The sequence below is a fragment of the Notolabrus celidotus genome, chromosome 20 (assembly GCF_009762535.1).
Source record: "Notolabrus celidotus isolate fNotCel1 chromosome 20, fNotCel1.pri, whole genome shotgun sequence".
Taxonomy (NCBI): domain Eukaryota; kingdom Metazoa; phylum Chordata; class Actinopteri; order Labriformes; family Labridae; genus Notolabrus; species Notolabrus celidotus.
The window spans coordinates 22778520-22785838 of NC_048291.1; the positions used below are offsets into that span (position 1 = coordinate 22778520).

The 7319-nt window shown below is 39.8% G+C and overlaps 1 protein-coding gene across 1 annotated transcript in view; it reads right to left on the minus strand.

Moving 5' to 3' along the window:
* Positions 1-6968, minus strand: part of LOC117832532 (bryoporin) — a 34427-nt gene extending 27459 nt beyond the window's left edge. The window contains exons 1-2 of the mRNA XM_034711702.1: positions 6816-6968; positions 6021-6189 (exon numbers count right to left, since the gene is read on the minus strand). The gene's annotated coding sequence lies outside the window, so the exon portion shown is untranslated. The remainder of the gene's footprint in view (positions 1-6020; positions 6190-6815) is intronic.
* Between the last annotated feature and the right edge of the window lie 351 nt (positions 6969-7319).

Genomic DNA, 7319 nt, shown 5'->3' on the forward strand with positions numbered 1-7319 from the left:
GAAGGACACACACATCTCTCACAAACTAATGCGCACACATAAAAGAACTCCACAAGTCAAGATTGCTTTCTCTTTGTCTGCATGAGGTACACAGACAGATCACAGGACACATTTATTTTAGAGACTTTGCTCCATGTTTCATATCAGTCATACCGATGTTTTCAAATGAGTAGTGACAGGTCATGAGGGGGCAATGAAGAAGAAAACAGGGCCTGGAGGAAATATGTCTCTCTGCACAGAGAGAAGGGCGTCACTGACAGGAAACTGTGGAGCAACTAAAAACACAGAGAAGCAGTCAGACGCCCTCAGCAAGGAGCCACAAACTGTCCCTAACCCACCCTATCTGCTGCTGCAGCCGCATCAGGATCCCCGACATCACTGCAGGACATCACTGTGTGCAGCACATGCTTCTACACATACACAAAATAAACACACACAAGCACACACAAATAAATAAATGTTTGGTCTACTTCAGAAGTTTCAGAGCTGGGGTGGGGTGGCACAAATGGAAAGATGTGATATTAAGAGCAACGTGTGACAAAACTGGACTTCTCTAAGTTATAACTCAGTCAAATCATATCACACAGACAACTTTAGATTAATCCTGACTCAAACCTTACAATAACAATAAGATTGCAATTGTATGTTGCACAATTGTCCCAAAACTGCTGAGAGATAATAGAAAAAAAGGTGCATTTCGACCAAGAGTTCCGGGGTCTTTTAGCCCCCAGAACTACTTTCCCCGGAACTAAAAGGTTCCTCTGCCCCCATTGTTGTCTGCGTTTTGACCGCGGGCTTAAGTCCCTGGTAGATTGTACAAATCAGGCCAGTGACATATGGAGAAAAAAAGATTATATTAAATAATATTTTGAAATCTTAATAAATAACTAAACTAGTATGCATTCCCAGGAACTCCCTCTGTGTTTCAACAACTGTGTAAACTCCACAAACACTGTTACGTTCAGCCGAAAGTCCCAGGAGCTTTGAAAAGTACTACCCCTGAAACAGGGGCTTTTCAGGGGGAGATTACCTACCCCTGAACTAAATTTAGACCCTGGTTCTTCTGGTTGAAACACATGTAGTTCAGGGGTAAAGTCTCTAGTTCCGGGGTAAAGTTCCTGCAGTTGAAAAACGCCTAACAATGGGGGCAGAGGAAACTTTTAGTTCTGGGGGCTAAAAGACCCTGGAACTCTTGAACAAAATGCACATAAAGACGATCCTCAAAGCTGCAGAAATGACCAGAAAATCGTGTGTTTCAGGATTCTTCAGTATCCATTTGATCCAGTGATAGCTTTCAGACCAATCAATGGCAAACAAGAGAAAGACATATCAAATTCAGTGATTTTAATGGTGCAGGTTTGTCAAAATGGACAAAGTGGAAGGTTGTCTCCGTTTTATCTCAGGGAGAGACTCAGTCACAGTCTGAAGGCTGATTAATGTTTCACTTGTAAAACTCTTGCCTTTCTTAACATTGCCATGTTTTTGAAAAAAAATAATTCATGGCTAAATCAGCAATAAACTAAGTTAAAAAGTATCCTTAGGTATAATTTGATCAAGTTTCAATGATTATAAAAACAACCAGCTTGTGTGTTTCATCAGGACCATGGGATGTGGTTTTCCTCAGCAGATTCTGGGATCAACTGTCTGGTATGTGACATCACTCTTTCTTGGCTGGGCCCCACACTACTTAAAACTGGGCCAAAGAGAACTTTGAAAAATACACAAATCTGTCTTGTAGAAAAACCAAAACTGTTCTGAATTGGAAAACGATCAGTCCTTTCAGGAAGTGGTGAACTGCAACCAACACCTCCACTATTTTAACCCATTACCCTATCTCCCTCTTGAATGTTGACATGAATGTCACCAAAACTCATGTCTTTGGTGTTGAAATTATTGATTCCCTCTGGTATGTAAAGCTGTTCAAACATCTGAGGGTATGTTTACTATGTCTTTAATATCTCTGGAAAGCTGCATGCCACAGACTTCCTCTCTATTGCTGAAGACGTGCAGAAGACAGCTGTCCCAATCTAATGGCAGCCCCATGTGATAGTTTCTCCTTCGTGAGCTACCTACATCTCTCAAACTGCAGTGTGTATGGAGACTTCATACAGTGAATCTGTAACGATTCATTTAATGCTAAATGTCTCAATGTTCCAAACTGTTTATTTTCCACTCATCCATTTCTGCAGCCTTATGATTTATCTATTGGCCAATCAAAGGCTGTGTTCAGAACTGTCCTCCAACAAGCCCAGCAACCCAAATCCAAGTGGAACAGCCTAAATCAAATGAATGACTTGTATATTGTTCTTTGACATTAATATTGTCAGGTGTATTATGAAATTAGCTATCCAAGAGATGGCTTTTATGTGAACATTTTTCACAGTTGTACATAATGTGTTAAGCAAAGAAAAACAACCTCAGAAGACCAGAAACTGCAGGGCAACTTCATCAAATAGGTTCCACATAATCAGGCATTTTAGGCTCTGACACAGCTCATGTTTTTATTTTCATTTATTTCATAGTTTGTCACTTCCTATTTTATTTTGTTTTACCCATTTCTGTATTTTCTAAATCCTGCCACTCCAATTTCCTGCCTTGTGCATTAACCATAATTAGATCCACTGATGTCTCGCTACTCCTTGATGTATTCCCTGATGATAAAGTTTGAATGTAGGAACAAATCACTGATAACATAAGCTGATGCTTCATGCAATATAATGCCAATTCACTCTGAGTCTCTGTATACCATTGCTCAAAGTTCTTTAAAATGATCATCTTTATAGTGACTTCTAAGAATATGTTCTGATGAGAAAGTAGACTTTCAGTTTTCTTATTTGGAGCTACAAGTTAAATCTGTGATGTTGTGTCATCTTCAAATGCAAATCTGTGCGAAAGTGAGTAAGTATACATAGTGCTATACCTCATAGAAATCCTCAACTTTGCTTTTCTTGAAAAAGAATGTTGAAAAATGATTTGCAGTTAAAAAGACTGCACTTTTTAATTATTATTGTTATTATTTTACTATCTGTTAGGGTAATTTTCTTATTTCTCTTTTCTTCAGGTGTATATGACCCTGTCCTCTTTTATTACTACCCTATGTACACTGCCATATGATGCAGGGAGTGGGGGGTCAATGACATGGCTGAACCATGCTATGTTTTGCAATGTCAAAGCCACTGTAAAACAACCAATAAACAATCACACAAAAAAAAAAGACTGCACTAATAAATAACAGATAATAAAATGAAATAGTAATAATTTTCAAGAACAAACTTAGTAAATGCCCTGGTGTGATTTTGTAGATGTAAGAAAATACATTCATACAATATTTTATGTCTCAGTCATAAAGTCCCAAATCTGGGTGAGCTGAGCTTTAGCGCTAACCCAGGGTGATTTTTTTTTAGAATCCAGTCCAAGGTTAGTTTAGTGTCACACACTTCTGACGTCAGTGTGTTGCAGTTATGAGAGCTAATTATGGAGCAACACAGGGGAATTTCTGCCGCCGTGAAGGGGCAAGTCATGCTGCTGACTGCTTCAAAAACTGTCTGTCTGAGTGAAACACTCGTATGCATGGTATATAGAGTACAATACACACTCTGTACACACAATCCTAGCCTATATTTTTTTGCAGTGCAGAATGTCTCCAGGTAGAGAGGAGAGAGTTTTCCCTCAGTTGCAGAAGCCATTAGTCAGAATGGAGGTGATTTATGAGTTGTCTCCTTGCAGAATTTAAATTAACTGCCATACTGTACGGTGTGAGGAGGGAGGGTACCGACGCTTTTTGGGTCGCTCCCCTTTGCACTCCACCTCACTTTCTCTTCCTCCCTCTGTCTCCGTCTCTGACTCTCTCCCTCAGTCTCCAGGGGGAAATTTGGAGCTTTTGCTGTCTCCTTTTCAGATCCAGGTGTTTGTTTTCAGGTGGTCGGCACATCCAGAGATCTCTGAAAACCAGGCCAAATGATTTCTCTTGGAGACAAAATAAGGCAGAAGTCTGAGTCAAAAAGTGACACCAAGGTCAAGATCAGCTGTTATAGAGCTAAAGATGATCTGTCTCATCAGCATATACAGTCTCCAGAAGGTGCTGCTAGAGCTCTAAACCTCAAATGAATACATCTCTTTACCTAAATATCCCTTTGTTATCTTATTTTTAAGAGATTCATAATGAACGTGAAGATACGGCATTACTAATCATGACTTTCTCATTATTTCACGATGTGCTCTCCCTGCTCTCAGATCAATATTAATGATTTTCATATTAATGATGCTTTGTACTGTACTCTCTGCTCCCTGGTGGCTGTATGATATATAACTGAGGTTTGTGGTCTGACACTAGATCTTAAGGGACAGTAACTTCAGAGTTCATCGGAGATTCCCTCCACGCTCCTCTTCTGGAAGACCTCATATACATAAATACATACTTCTTGCATAATACTTAATGGTGTGTGAATGGTTGAGTCGTGACATGCAGCGGGAGGGTGCGGTGTGTAGCTGGCTCGGGTTGGAGGTTGGAGGTCGGGGGTGGCTCGTGGGTGACTGACAGCTTGAGGGGAGAGGAAGGATGTGGGGGCAAGGGGGTTGGGGAGTGAGGGTAACTTCATGTGACATTGCACTGGAAGGTTTCACATGGCAGAACTGTGTTGTGGATTCACACCCAGTTCATTTTTCACTTTACTTAGTTGTTAGAATGAGTGTATGTTTGCTTCACTGTACTCTGTTTCTTTGCTGCTGAGAAAATGAGCAGAGGCACACACACCTCCTGATTTCCTCCCGCAGACTCGATAGACTCTGGTGAAATATGTGGGGATTTCATTATGCATCTTTTTCCTCTATATAGAGCATGACCTTTACTGTACTTTTACTGCAATTTTGCTGCTGCTGAGCAGAAGAGGGATGCAATTATTACCTTATAAGTTATTGTCTTTAATATTAATGACAGTACAAGGTAATACATTCATCATTATGCATAATTTACAACAATTTCAGTCTCACTGGGATTTAGTTAAGGACGTAAATGGAGGACAAGAGCTATGCAGCAGCACCAAGCAAAGAATAAATAAAACTTCAAGCATGAGGATCTGAACTTGTGGGGGAAATCAAGTTAAATATGTTAAAACTTTAACAAATGAGATAAAATAACAAATTTGCATGATTCTTAAGAGCTGAGTATTGAATTCTCTTTCTAGCATACAGACAGTCAGGTAAGAATGCAGAAATTTCTAAAGAAGCGGGTCCTAATTTCACCTTCAAAGCTCTGTGAGATGGTTCTCTCAACAAGACCAAAGTATTTGCATTTACTGGTGTTGTGAATTGAGTTACCACCAGAGTATGTCGAGTGTAAAGCCCCACCTGCTGGCCAAGCACACAGATAGTGCAGAGAGACCTCCTGTGCTTCGCAAAAGGTAGATTGCAACTGAGACGCCTTAATAACAAACATTTAACAGCGATTGCTAAATGTTTGGCTCCAGCTTGCAGGGAGGATGAGGGTCAGCTTGAAAAATGTAAAGCATCTACAAAAGATCATTTTACAGGAAAAGTGACTGTTATAGAGAAATAAACAAAGACTGATCTGACGTTCTGGACTGTTAAAATATATATGCCAACTACGTGTAGCTATTCCTAGCTGGATTAGCTAGCAGCTTGCAAATGTTGCTCAGCACAGACTGTAAATATGAGCGAATCAGAAAACCTGGCCCCAATAGTCATAATAACAAACTGTATCTCATTTTGAAAGGTTACTACTAAAGCCAGTGAACCTTTAAGAGGGAAATTGACAATCCACAGATGTCAGAATGGAATATAAATCCATACTAAAGACACAAACCACTTAACATTATAGAAAACTGAAGGTTTTAGTTTTTTAACAAACTGTCTCTACCTCTTTAAGCTCCATATTTAAATGGTAGGGATAGGAGTAATGTGATCTTTTCATGTACACATCAAGATATAGCTATCTTCTTTTATGTGTAAAACACGGGAGATTTAACACCTCACTCCTGACACTCTACTTCCCTTCATCTCACCTCTGGGACATTTGTCGATTCCGCAGAAGCTTGATCGTCTTCCCCCAGGTAACAGAATATTCCTATATGGTTTCTCTGCTGCAGACCTGCCATGCTGGGAGCAGGACCAGGCCACACAGGGCCTTCGACAGACTCCAGCTGGGGTTTCGACAGGCTTGTGTCTTCATGCCTGAATGAAGAAAACCACCCAGGGACTGAGACATGGAGGAGAACAATCGCACAAAATTCCTCATTTTTTAAAAGCAAAACACTGCTGACATAAAGAAATACTTGTTTGAATCAGTTTTCCATTTGAATTCAGTTAAGTTGTGTGCACATTCATTGACATTATTTAACATCTTGTTTATCCATACATTGTCCAAGTGTTATCAGATGAGTTTGGAGTCACAAAATATGAATAGAAGCAGCTCTAAATCTAATTGTTTTTATGTTGAAGTTTCCCACACATGCTAGTGAAACAGCTTACTTTTAAAATTAAAGTCAGAGATAATAACAACCCACTGATAAGAGTAATCATATGATTTGAATTTAACGACCTTGAAGCAATATGAAGGGTGTTTTTAGAATGAAAATCAATTCATCACTCATTCTGTTACTCTTTATTTACTACAGTGTTTAACTGGTTAAGAGGAAAAGTGAGGTTTTGTTTTGTGCTCTTGTAGTATCCTAGTATTTAAAACTATGTGATGGAAATGAAATTTCCCTCCAAGTGACAAAGATCATGATACAATGATGCATGGAAGGTGATAAATTCTAAAAATACCGGGATGTATCTCAAGGATATAGAATTCTGACCTTTTTGTCAAGCAGGATTCAAATCAGATGCGAGTGGAGAAGGAAGGCTGAGCGGAGAGCGATGTGAAGTGTTTAGCGAGGAGATGAGTTTTCAGTTCACGCTGTGAGTGACGCTGCAGTCCTGGCCGAGGTGGAAAGGTCAGCCCATCGTTTGGGAGCATGGAGGGAGAAGAGTCAAGACAGAGTGAAGCCACAACCAGTTCGCTGCAGGCAAGGCAGGCTGTAGGGAAGCACACATGAATTGCACATACACACAAAAACACATATGCATTTTGCAAAACATTCTTAATGTAAGTGTTTTTTGCAGCATGCATGCGATTTCTCACTTCTCTATATTCTGCAGATTGGACGACAAAGAGTTAAACAATTTTCCTGAGGCTTTGCTGCTCAGTCAAGGAAAAAAAAGACTTTGTGTAAACAGAAAGTAAAGATCAAGTCCAGTTCATGGGTGACTTTTCTGCACATCTTCACTAAATTGTTTGCACGGTCTCCTACTCTGAGCAT